Below are 14496 nucleotides of genomic sequence, written 5' to 3' on the forward strand. Positions count from 1 at the left end.
TCAGAATAGATAACCTAGTTGACCTCAATGCCTCATGGTATTACCACGTTTATGAAGACTTCCTTTCCCCAAAACACATGTAAAATCCTTTACGTTATTAAACAAAGAAAAAATCAAATTAATCAGTGGGATTCCTCTCGCTTTTACTTCACATCTCGTGCTACATACACATCCGTCCATTCTACTTTTATTTATTTTTCTAATAGCAATTTTCAGAACTTATAGGAATGTAGTATGTGTGTGTGTCACCTTTGTTTAATTAGGACCTGAGTGCGAATCTTGTCCAGGAAGCACTAATTAACTTTGTGCCCTTTCTGGGCGGTGGATAATTGTCGCTGCTGTTTTCAGTCCAAGAAAAGCAGGACTTTTCAACTGAAGGTGAGTTTGCTGGTCTCATGTGGAGGAGGATGAAAGTTATTTTTTATTTTCTTTCATATATTTTTTATTTGAAAAATAGCCACAACGGCTGTAAAAAGCGCATAATTGACAGGCAGAATACTCATATATTTTCTTTAATGAAAATAGCCAGAAAACTTTTTTTTTATTTCTTGCTGCTAACTCTTTCCTATGATTTTCCTTATCGGTGTCTTTTTTTTTTTTTTTTGAAAACAATTACTACTACCTGCAATTTTCCAAGATAAATATACAACAAATAAAGAAAACATACAAATATATTTTTTCTGTACTCCTTTTGTTCCCCAGTGTTAATACCTTAACAGGATCAAAATACCTCTCACATTCTATTTATCTAAATACTATTCTTGCATTTATTTCGAGGCTGTTACAACACGCACGACTTAACTTTATAAAAATAGCTTCATAGGAGGAGGGTGTAGTGCTGAGCTTCAGATTAATTTCTGCAGTCGCATACAAAAATCGGAATCGATCAATGCGTTCCTTTCTGCCGTATTCTAGTGTGGTGCACTCTTAAACAGTTGAGTCCTCAAGTAGGCGTGTGGAAGGATTGCTTGACATTCTCCGAGATCTGTTATTAGGCAGAATTTCAAGTATCCAAGCTGTTGTTGTTCAAGAACCCTGGTGGAACAGAGCTTCTGTAAATACTGCAAGGAAACAATCTTTGTATATATAGTACGGCACAAAAAAAAAAAGTTGCACCATTTCCTTATTAAAACAAAAGAAAAAGCATCGTCAAGTAATAAAATCAGTTTTAAATTTATATTAAAATATTTTATTCGAGGAAGTTATCTTGTGGAGAACACACTTTTTTAAGCATTAGTGCGCTCTGTTCCTAAAAGCTATTACTTGGCGATACAGGTGGTAAAAAAGCAGAAAACACGCCGTCAAATGGACACATGATGGATGTTATAGCATCCGCGCGCACACTGAGACTTCTGAAAGAGGACTTAACAGACGTCTGCTGCGCACTGAATATCCGACGTCCGCGAAACATCTCCGTTGAAATGCATTCCAGACATTGCATCGCTCCCAGATGAGCCCCATTTACAATCATGCAATACCGGTTGGTGCTCAAGAATATTACCGAGCTTGGTGTTTATGCGATATCATCCCAAACTAGCTTGATATATGTTTTTGCGACATATCTAGATGCGTGTCGATTTGGGAATATATGTGAGGATATGCAGTATTGCTTATGACACAGTATTTCGTATGCATATGTGCGTGTGTGTGTTTCCAGTTCACAGACTCGAACTTTTATTTAAAGTGAAGTGTTATTAGTTTCCAATCGAGAATTTACGGATAAAAATGGAATCGTTATTCTAATCCTGGAATCAAGTTAAACACGGAAATTCAAAAATCACCTGGATGATAGTAAAACACGCCACAGGGGGACGCTAACGGTCGTAAAACCATTTTCAGGTAGGTCTCTTAACCAATGCATTTTAGACAGAGATAGAACTTCCCTTCATCGAAAGCTCTACATTCCCAAGAATACCTGGTCTCTAACTCTTGTAATAGTTACTGTTATAATTTAGCAGTATAATAATAAATCATTCCAGAATATAAATGTCTGTATATTCATTACAGTTCTCAAATAAATTTCAAAATCCGTCCGCCAAGCAGCATTCTTCAGTCTTTTCCATTTCCCTTCTGGCTGTTGTTTTATAGCCAAAAACAATCGAGCGACTACTTCGGTCACTTTTATTTTAATCAGTCAAATATTGTGCAGTCACGAATTGGTAAGTGCTATGATAAGAAAATGATACCACTGTTTTCTCCGAATGGTCATAGAAGATAACACTTCATGTTTTCAATTGCTAAGAAATTCCCACACGACCAATGAAGAAATGACGAAAAATACAGAAAAGAAGTGAACACTCGATTAAAAGAATTGACGTGATGTGTGCGAAGTTATTTTCACTGATATAGAAAAGCATCCAGTTCTCCAGCATTTGGAAAGAGTATATTAAGTGTTCGATATTGTAATCCAACAAAGAAATCACTGGTTCTAGATTCCCAATGTTGTACTGGCCTAAGAAATAAATAGGCGAATGTGCGGTTGCTTGCTCTTAAACTTTGCTTTTGAGTGTTAACAAGCAACCTCATACTCCTTCTTTTTGCTGAAGTTTTATTTATTTTTTTAATCTGCGCATTGTATGATTTTGAAAAATATTAATCCTCCGTGCATTTTTCAAGAAAATGACTCGCGTAGTTTTTAATTCTCAAGTTTCTAGATATCATACGGCGTAAATTTAAAAATATTTACGCCGTCTAATATTGCTTTTAATTTGATAATTCGCTGAGAATAGTGAGTCTTCTATAATGATCGCTTTTCTGCAGTTTTCTTTTCTTTTTTTGTTTTTCTTTCCTTCGCTGTGTAGATAAGTTGTAACAAAGAATAATGTGGACATCAGTGACAATTCTTGATGTCCACTAACGCTATTATACTTCCCGGTTCGTGTGAATGAATCCCACACCAAGACAGATTGTAAACCTGTCGTACATTATTGCCGGGGATTCACTCAGGGTTAGATAATCACGTTCCCTAGAGCAGTGTTTCTCAAACGTCAGTAGGCAGGGGCCCGCTTAGACAAAACGTATAACTCAGCAACCCACTAATCCTCATATCCCAATGTTTATCGATGAGCCATATTTTTCTACCAGAGGTTGACACATACAGCAAGTGTGTAACATAAAATATTGTTATATTGAAATTACAAAAATTACATAAAAGTTTTTTTAATTAATAGGATTTTTTAATATCTTATTCTAAACTATACCTGAAAATTTTAGAACTAGGATTTTTTTAAAAAAAATTCTTAATAAAATTCTCTCGAGGCCAACCAGTAAAACTACCATTCGACCGCGGACCACACTTCGAGAAAGGCTGTCCCAGAGACCAAACATGGCCACTTCAGGCCTCCAGTAAGCAGGCTTTCACACGCACTAAGCAATGAAATTGATCTTTCTCTTTCCCTCTTAAAAGCATTCACAAATTTCCATGCGTGCAGTGGGATTCAAACCTGTCACCTATTGGTTGGAGAGCGCAGATGTCGGGGTTACTCATCCTTGTTCACGTCTGTGAATTCTGCAAGTAAAAAAAAAAAAAAAGATTTTTGTTATTATTTCACACACTAAAATTAAACAAATCAAAGCATAAAATTTGTCTTCTAAATTTCAATGGATATTTTACTTAATACAAACGACGTCTTTAATCCACAGGTGAATATTTTTTGGTTAGTTATTATCTGATACAATTTCTTATCTGCTACTCTTTCCGTATCCTTTATCAATCCTTTGTTGATTTTATACCGCTATATTTGCAATTAAGACGTTACGGTTTTGCTCATCGCGTGGTTGGCCATTCATTTGGTGTTCTCATATTTTGTTACACAACCCCCATATCTTTCCCACTCCCTCTTTACCAAGTGCTTTTATCTTCTTCTCACCATTCCTGATGGTCTTTTCCGTCTTTCCATTTTTCATGCTTTTTATGTTCTTTTCCATTTTCTCTAGCCTCCTAGTGAAGGTGAGTTACACACACACACACACACACACTAGATTCCAGTCAGCAATACGCGATCCCCATTACAGCCGGTGGGTGCGGCCGTTATTAATGTAGCCACTCGAGGTTTCGGACTATGAAGAGCGAACTTTTTGCTAAGATAGAAGCAATGTTTGTTGTTGAATTTAGAAATTCAGCCAAGTGTGAATCGTCAGTTTTTAGTGTTTTTTTTTTTTTTGAATAAAAATGATCAAAATTTATCAACGATCGCGTCTTCTTTATATGTCTTTCCCTCCATCTTTCCACGAGCTTTTCATAATCGTTCTTTATTTCGGATTTATCTCAGATGTATGCTAACTGTCTCTTCCTTATCTTTATCCTTTTCCGCTCATTTTCTTATATCCTTCTTATTTAAATGCATTTGATGCTGATGACGGTTTTATTTGAAATGAGTGAAAGAAGAATAAAGGACTTCACACAGGATATTCAATCTGCATTCTTCATCTGTTTCTCCTCCACACACAAATATTATTAATAATTCCACCCAAAAAACTTCAAAAACTTATAATTAGCAGAATGGATTAAACTATGGGTAGATGATTTCAAGAAACTAATTTTTCTGTAGTGTTATTCAGGACAGATTGGTTTCAGAATTTTCTTGAAATCATATCAAATCTCTTGAATCTTTGTGACAAAAGTCGCATCGAAGCCTTCGCTGACCGAAGGATGTCGATTTTTTCGAGGACTAAGTGTGTGAGTTCTCCTACCAAGGCATTCAAAGAAAATTGGTTTAGAAGATATACTCTTTTATGCTACTTTTTTACAAAATTAAAAAAGTAGCATGTTTAAAGGGGGGGGGGGTAGTAAAGGTCAAGAGAAGAGTGGAAAAAATCAATGCCGAAGGTTACGAATATCAGTATCGTAGTCAGAACAGTATGTATGGACTCTTTGGTTGAAAGAAAATCTTGCATTTTAGACGGAATTCGAACTAAACATTTATAAGCATTTTTATGAACAAATGCGAGTCAACCAGTATTGTAAGGAAGTGGTAGATTCTCCCCTTCGGAAAATCCTCCTGGTTTTTGTTTAGCTGCATTCTCAGGCCGCTTCGTTTTTTTTTTTGCTGGATCCCCATAAATTCAGTTTTAGCACTGAAAGCACTGAAACCTGGAAAGGTGAATTACCAAGCAACACAAGAAGTGTAGGATGCTATAGGGATTATGAGGAAATCGAGGAATACTGTGGACCCTAAAATATTCTCTCGTTAACAATAAAACATCAATACCCTCTTCTGTATAAAGAAGCTGAAAACATGTTTCACATGTACAAGTATCATTTTTTCAGCTGGACTGTTACATTTATCAGTGAAGGTGATGATAATCCACTTTATTATTTCCACTCGGAACAAGTTTTACAAGAAGGGCCGTTTTGCAGATGCACAAAAAAAAAAAAAATACTGCGCATGCTCATAACGTCAAAAATGCTTGATAGCATAGCAGAATGTTATGCTATCATTCTTACTTTTAATGGTCTTTCTTCTTCCTCGTACCAAACGACTTTAAAATTATACGCCTTATAGCTTTGTATATGTTTCTATTTCTGGTGCAGGCGCTATATAAATATCATTGAATTTAACATTAATAATAAAAAAACGAGCCTGTTTTCGGATGTCGATATCTGATTTTTTTTATTCGTTTGTGGTGATGATTTCTAAAATTTGAGTTCTTTTTTCCACTATCGTATTTGTTCCATAATCTGCACACGACTTTTATTAGCCTGAAATGTCCCAATTTCCTCCCGAGGTTACAGTATACACATTCAGAATAGGGGTGGAACTCGATGAAATTTTTACAAAATCAGTTTTGCTTAAAAAAAAAAAAGGATTCCATGAAAATTAGTTGAAAAATAGTTCAATAAAAAAAGCAATTTGTAGTTCATCCTTAAAACAGTAAATAAATTCCTTAACGCATTTTTATTCCTCAAAAAGTGCACGCGAGGCAATTTAGCCAAAAATAACTTTCGAAGACTTGGGAGACCATCCTCTACCACCCTTAACATCACTGACAGCAGGCTCAAGCCCATCAATGATTTTCACAAGCATCCGGGGAAGAAAACTATGGCAGACTGCTGCTGTCGCCATCTCGCGGCCTTATCCTAACATTATATATTCTGAGAAAGTCAGTTTTACAGTCGATTTTCTTGGGGTAAAAGGTTAAAAATCCGAGTTTCCGGAAGGAAACACTTATTTTGCATGGTCCAAAGATCGACGAACTTGTGAACCAGCTGAAACAAGACGTAGAATAGTTCATCTGGTATGGAACTGATTAATATACGTGCACTTTATCGAAAAAAAAATTCATTAATAATTTTTGAATTGCTTTTCAAAAACAATTAACAACGCTTTCGCTAGATTTTATTTTCTAGCAAAACTCCTCGAGTCGTTATAGCTACTAATCAAACTTACCCATAGTCATTGTTAAATTTTTATTAAAAAGGTTATTATTTACTCTCGTTATCAAAAAATGAAAGAAAGAAAAAGACCTATAATGCTTTTTTACTAAAGTTTTTAGGATTGCTTAGTTACTTCAGACTCATTTCCAGTTTAGCTTAAAAAAGAAAGCATATTTCTAATATTTATTTGCAGCCTTTAGTGTACAGTCTCATTAGGGTAACTGGGTGGGAATAATGCTCCTCTGCTATCCCCCCCTTCAGGAAAATATGTATATTACCACTCTCCCGTGGCGAGTAGCTGCAAACTGGACAAAATGGAATTTGCTTTTTCTTAAAATGTATACAGAATGTATACTCGTATATAATAATAATAAAAACACGAGTGATTGTCTGTGTAATTGGACATTTGTAATCCTTATATGGCAATGCTCATTCTGTTCAATTTACGAAGGGGGGGCTGGAAAGTTCTGATAAACACCTAGAACGAAAATGATGTTAAAGCAACTGATACAACCACAAGAAAGAACATCCTCGTTCTTAAAACCCTTTAACTCCCATGTTTCCATCAAATTGTAACAATTTGTTCTTTTAGGATATATAAGAAGACATCAAGTTAATTAATTTTTGTTCTAGGTGATTATCAGAACTTTCCTTACCCTCTCGTATTGTCCATTTTACACATGGCTTATTTTCCCCCTTTCTTTCTTTCTTTTGTGACTAGCGTTTTTTTTTTTTTTTCATACGAACTTAATCGCTGTTTCGATTGTGAGTTTCTGGAGAATTAACGTTTCGATCAATTGCTTTATTTGATTCATTGCATGGGCGCATGCAGGACGCCCAGCCAGGGTTTTAAATATTTTTATAATAATAATAATAAATTTCATTTCATCTCGAGTAACATTCCAGTATTTTTTCTTTTACGAAGTTCAGTCCTGTGCTGTTGCATATTTAGTAGTCCGTTTTCTACAATCATTCGATTTTTCTTAAAAAAATACTCTTTTTATGAATTGATCTTTCTTTTAATTTAATTAGTAACGAAGAAAGATAATCGAGGATATCTTAGATATATCAACCGAGAATGATCAGTAAAAATAATAATAATGTTTATGATGTTTTATGATCCTACATGTAAACAGTCGAATTGTTTTTTTTTTGTTTTTTGATCGAGAACTAAAAAAACCAGTGCATTATCACCTAACAGTTAATAATAAGAAGAAGAACGCCAACGTTTTTGACTTATTAAATTACTTCAGTCGAATAATAACGGTCAATAAACTAACCCAGTTTTTGGTAAACGTGCTGAATTCAAATGTTCGATGCAAGATATTTCAATCATGTAAGGAATTTTTATACAGCTATTTATTTTTCTTTATATCCATCACACACACGTGAGATCGCAGAAGCACATCAGTTATATATAATCGTGTGGACAAGTGGTCCAGAAGAAATAGAAAATCAGTTATTTTAAAAATTAAATAGAGCAATGGTGTTTCCAAAGCATAAAGGCAAACAGAATGAAAGAGGTCTAACAGAAGTTTTTTCGATGTTTTGAGAAGGGGTGCTGACTGGAAGCTACTCGTGTGTTTATGGGAAAGTGGAGGAACTGTGTTTGCCAGTTCAATAGGACAGCGTCCACAAAAATTCCAGTGGAAGACGCATAAAGACAGACCCAGTATGCCTGCGAGATAGTGATGGAGCGTGACCTTGTGAGAGAAGGTCACCAGTTAAACAGGGGGGGGGGGCTTTTATTTTATGGAATCAAGCATTTTTAGAGAAGATATTGGCGCATCACCTCATCTTGTGAGAAAGAGTTGTGCAGGCGAGAAGTTATGTCTTGAACAGAAAGGCGCACACCACAGTTTTGTGGATGAAGAGACTGTGGATCTTATGCCAGGAGAACCTAAAGTAGTAAGCCAGTCCAAGAAGAGAACTCTTATTTTGCGTGAAGATGTTATCAAAGGTGAGGAAGTTAAATGCGAACTTTTTTGCATGCAGTAAGACTGTGTAAAACTAACTAGTTTGCTCTTAGCCCACTGAAATACTCGAATAGCAAGGAGATCAGTGTTTAAAACATTGATTACTAAATACCGTGTAGAATGTGATATGCAGTGTTTGTCAAATGAAACAGAGGAATAAAATAATCATTACAACCGGATAAGATTTCAGGTTGGTTAGAGAGAGAGAGAGAGAGTCGTTTACGAATAAAAGAAAGAGCATATGAATTAAAAAAGAGCCCTTTTGACTATTCACTGGTAGGAAAGGAAGCCTTCCTATGAACGACTGGAGGGAGATTGACAAACTAATTGCAAAGAGTGAAAGATAAACGAAAGGATAGTGATTTGAGGACTTTATTGCCACTCCAGATAAAAGAAGCATTGGCAATATCTAGAGCCCACATATGCTTTGACTCAACGTTTCCATAGCTTAATATCCGTATATTGGTAATGTTGGCAAGGAGACCTGCTATGGATCGAGAGTTGCATATCCATATTGGTGGTCTCCGAATAAGTGGTTTCTCTATAATAAGCGAGTTGGCAGTTGATGATTCTCCACTGTTTTCTGTAGAAATGAAGTACGTACAGTGGGACAATAGCTTGAGGCCTGGCTTTTATTTTCTTTCTTTGGGATTAGCTGAATATAGGTTTGCTTCCATGCTGTAGTGTAGATACCAGATGGGTATGAAAGATTGTAGAGACGTACAGGACGGACGCTAATTCTGGAGCACAAATTCTATCCAAGCTGTTCAGGATTCTTCTTCCTGATGGACATCGATACGAGGTCTGCAGCGAGCAGTGCTCAGTAAAGTTGTGGGGAAAGAAGGGAAGATTCTTTGCGTTAATTATCACTGCAAGAATTGAAGAAGGTATAGAAGTGATGCCAAGGGATCTCCTTGTCTTTGGATAATGTTCCAGTAGAGCCACGTAGATGTAAGAGAAATGGAAACATGGATGGATGGACAGATCGACTGCTATTTGAGCAGGACTGCACTTGGTTCCATCAAAGCTTAATTTGAATTTATTTAACATCATGGATACCAACTAAACTACGAAGATTTAAGTGTGAAAAGATGAATAATTCGAAGTGGCTCAATAAAACAGGACCAATATCTTGGAAATGGCTAGGAGATATTGCTGAATGTTTTAAGCGCGAATATAAAAGTTTAAACGAAGAATTTGATCATCTGATAACAAAGAACCACAAGACCGTGGGGAAGGGCAGAATGGCACTAAAACTTACTTCAGTGACATTCATTCTCACCTGAACTTCTGACCTGAAACCTTGTGCTATGTGGCGAGCATGGTGAATGGTTGTTGCACGAGGACATCATGGTTATGGGGCAACGATACAAGAGGAAAATGACGGAAGATGCTGTTTATTTGTTGTTATTATTATTAAATGCAGTGAAATAGAGCGATAAGTACTTCAGCTTTAAGTATTTCTATTCATTTTTTTGAAATGCAGTTTTTTTCTAATGGATATTTTTACAATACTTCGGCAAGGTTATGTTTGGTATTTTGTAACATCCTCCTGATGTTCCTTGGGGTGGGGAACATTCCATTTTTAATTTCTACGCATTAAAATGCATGAAATCCCCCCTCACACACACACACACACACACACACACAACATCCTTATTTACTGGAGTCAAAGACCATATTACCATCTCGTTCATTATCTTCGGCAGACTTATTATTTTCTACTTGAGATTGACAGTACTTGGACACAAAATCATTTACTGTTGCATGCATTCTCGTAGTTTACTTCTTTCCATGCTTTTTCACTTGTTAATTTAATGTTAATGTGTATGTTTAATTTTTCATGTTGTAGAGGACTTTTTTTTTTTTTTTCTGTTACCGCAACTCGTGTATTTCCTAAATTTCTGGACCAAAACCCAAGCTTCTCTCTGCTCACATTGTAACAAAAATGCAACATTAATCTTTCTAAATTATAATTAACTATTATTATTATTATTATTTGAAAATATTGTAATCCGAACTTGTTTAAGTAAATAAATGTTCATAATGAAGGGGAAAAAGAATTGAGAGCCTCCGCTTTCTCTCTCTCACACAACATCCTTATTTACTAGAGTTAAAGACCACATTACAATTCCCTTGCTGTCTCGTTCATTGTCTTTGGCGAACTTCATTTTCTACTTGAGCTTGACAGCACAGTGATATGAATAGTGGTCTGCGGATATAAATATTTATACTGATACGTTCCAACTCCTTTATTTCTTGAAAGAAGCATATTCTTCTCATCCGCAATTAAGAGAAGCTAGTCACTGTTAATTCATTATTCACTTCCAACCACTAACTGATCTTTCTATTTCACACAATTAATTCCATTCCATCATCTTGCGTTAGTGTTTTTCAGAAGTGGACTTCTGAAGTCGATCTTTTCGTATTTATTCAACTCTTACCCCCCTTCTCGTAGTTTCTTTAATCGCCTTCACACGAGAAGTCGCAAAACCTATATCACAAAAGAATTGGGTGCGGGTAAGTGGTTAATAAGAAAGAAAGAACCTGTTGACGAATTCAATTATATATATTTGTCAAGTATTTATATTTTGTGTTTAATCCCTTTAGCTTAGCTTTAATCCCTTTAGTTTGTAAGCAAACAAAGTTTACGTGACGTTCACGACTATTCTACTTGTACATAGAGGCTGTTGATTTCACATCAGTTGCCTCAGTATCCCATAATGCAAAATAAAAAATAAAAAAATTATGGAAAGGACCACTACCCATAAGTCCTCCCCATAATGTTTTTGCATTATGAGACACCAAGGCAATTGACGTGCAGTGCATTAAGGATTTGTGTAGGGTCCGCAATTATCCGGGTATCATTGTCAGGGCAGATTCTGGTTATGTTGAGTTACTTCCGAATCAACTAAGGCTATTGCGAGTTTCCTTCTGGCCTGTTTTGGAGGGTGACGAAGATGTGCAGTGTTGATGTGGTTATGCCATTGAATGCTTTAAGAAAAAAATGTGAAGAAGATTGTGAAGTAAGGGAAGTAAACTGGGATTTTTTTTTTTTCTGCGAGAAGCGAAACTGTTTACTTTGCAAGAAAAAGGGAAAAAATATTCTGTTGGTATTTAAGTTGCTCACTCCTGTTAAGAATAGCACGGAAATCAGTGCATTAGACACTGGTTATGGACGATCTTGAGGTGAACTGTTTGTCAAAAGGGATAACGAAGACCTTCGGTATGTAAATGTTAAAAATATTATCTTAGAATAAAATATTATTTCTGAGGCACCGATATTAATCAACTATAGACGAGATTATCAAAAAATCTGAAAAATAATTTAAGTTTTAGACATGCTCCTGTCTGGTGTTAAGAAAGTGATTATGAAGCTTACGAAAGCTTATTAACATTACGAAAGTGAATAAAGGCGAAAAAAAACAACAAAAAAATAGTATTGTACGGTGAGTTTGTTATACAAATATGACAGCCATAATAAAAGAATAAGGTCCGTTAAAATAAATGCCAAACGAACCGCGGACTAGTTAATTATAAAAATTTCTTAATTATTTTAAGTCAAAATGGACAAGAAAACTTGACTGACCTGATCTTGTTTTCTATCTAATTCTGATGAAGAATTAGAAATCAACGAAGATCGTCAATAAAGATTGGATTATTGATGAACCGCCTGCAGTTTTCCTTTTTATAAAAAATAGATTGTGTTGGATTCATTCGTGGATTGTCTACAAGCCGATGTGTAATGTAAATGGAAAAATTTAAGTTCGTGCAAATTTTCAATATGAGAACTATCCCCACCCAAGTTTCGGTGTTACGACTTACATCAGAGAGATTAGATGACGGTACTGCGATAAATCAGTCTGAGTTTTTATCTAAGACCGTCCTGTGTTTCCTACTGTGTTGGCAGTGAGAAATCTAACATAAGGAGAGATCTTCCATCTGGTGATAATACTGAACAAATTTATCGTTTATATAGAAGGTGGTCATCACCTTAAACTGAATAACAAGTCATTGTTTCTGATCTTTTATGCTTAAAAAATAATATGTCGGGATGAAGAAATGTTGCGAAAACTGTAAATTAGAAGTGGGGGCGATAACCAGTAGATAACTAACACTATAAAACAGTTTCGGTTTGGAATATAATATCTTTAAGCTGTCCTTCAGTTGAAGGTCTTAGAAAATCAGATTTCTCGTGTGAAGAAAACAATGGGGGCTGATTAACAGTGCAGAAGTGACACTAATACTTCTGAAATTTGGAAAGAGAAAATTCAACTACCGCAAAGTTATTTTTAACAAGAATATATTGTCATTATATATCATTTAACTATATTTAATATAAAGAAATGAATTTTTATTTAATCAAATAATGTTTTCTGTATATGGAATCAAGAAAGTGCTAAAGAATCAACAGCTCTCGATATTCCCAAATCATCGAATGCTGTATATCACTAAGTCCAACTCTCTTTGGTATTTAATCTAACCTCCGAGTTGGCTGGTGGATGGTTTTCTCTCTTCCGACTCCCCCATTAATGCAGAGTACCGCTGAACGTTGCTTTCTTTCCTCCATCATAAACTTCTGTTTGTGCAAACGGGTGGTAGGAAGGGGGTTCGATGTAGTTCTGCATGCCTTTCTTCAGTGTGGAAAAGACAACCTATTCATCAGTTTCAATACGTAAAGTAGAGCCCTGTCTGATCTGTTTCTAATCTTCCCCTACGCTTCCCCCCACCTTTGATAATATCTTTATCCTCAGATAACATCAGTCTTACGTCGAGCCTTTCCAGATGCCAACGCGTCATAACTGTAACTTCTCAATAATCTCCTTACTGTTAGTTTTACTCGCCATATGAACAGTTCACATTGTATAAATCCATTCATATTATATATATATAACACAAATTACAACCAGCGAACACGCCGCACAGGAGCGTGTCGGCTGGTTGTGTATCTGTAACAGTAAGCAGCGTTGGGTTCAGCTATTATAATAATGAAAATATACAAGAATGCAACTGCGAGTTCTACCTTTTTTTATGATTCTCAAATCATTTCTATACTACTTATTAATTTAACTTATAGTTTAGGTAATGGTAGTATCGTAATAATATGTTGTTAATAAGAATATTAATTTGCTAACCCAAATGTGGCTGCAGTTTTGAAAAGTTCAATCTATCTGCAAATTTACATCCACTTTGCAATCCGTACTGCAAATCGTGTTTTCAGTACTGACAATGAATATCCACCAGCCTGATTCCTCGAGTGATGAACGTAACCACTCTCTAAACAAAACGTTGCGGGTTCGACTCCTATGGGATGAATGTTTGCGATTGTCTTTAGGTGGGAGATGAATTCGGTCGCCGTGTGAGGCGACTGAGAAGTTTATTTGGAAGTATTCCATGTGTGGAGAGGGATTTATTTCCAAACTATGTAAAAATAAACAAAATATAATTTAAAGATAGTAAACAATCCTTAGTTTAAATAATTCCCATCCACGTAAGGTTGCAAACGTTTCGTAGACGTGAATGGCATAAATATATGTAAAACATATCGACTACGGTGCTCCTGTCACAAGGATTAAACAGATTTCTCTTAAGACTATTTTTTCGTGATTTCTTTCTTATTGGATAATTTTATTGATAACCCAATGTCATTATTTTTCTTTTAAAGTAGTGCTGTAGACACATTAACAACGCTTACTTCTGCCCAACAGAAATCATCCCACAAGTCAGTTTTGTCAATGAAGAAATTCCTTTTAATAGGTGAAGAAACATCTCATTTAATAGTTCTTTCGCCTTCTTCTTCTTGAGTATTTTGCAGTTGAGCAGGTTCTTCTCTTAGTAGCAAAAAACGTTTCTTTCAAAGTTGTCTCCATTGAGCTTGTCATCTGGCATTGTTTTCCTTACTCTTCCTCTGCGTCTTTTTCCGTCTATTTTTCCTTCGATGGGATCTCTGATGATTCCATTTCCTCTCAGAATATGTCCGATCCAGTTTCCCTTTCTCCTTTTTATCCTCCTCAACAGACTTCTTTCTTCTTCTACTCTTTTTAAGACCTCTTCATTAGTTATTTTATCTGTCCATTTGATTTACTTGATTCAATTTTTCCCCATTAATTCTGATATTTGCCTCTTTCCTTGCTATTTTCAGGG

Source organism: Typopeltis vanoorti, chromosome 25 (genome assembly GCF_054136105.1).
Source record: "Typopeltis vanoorti isolate ZY-2024b chromosome 25, IOZ_Tvanoo_1.0, whole genome shotgun sequence".
NCBI classification, from domain to species: domain Eukaryota; kingdom Metazoa; phylum Arthropoda; class Arachnida; order Uropygi; family Thelyphonidae; genus Typopeltis; species Typopeltis vanoorti.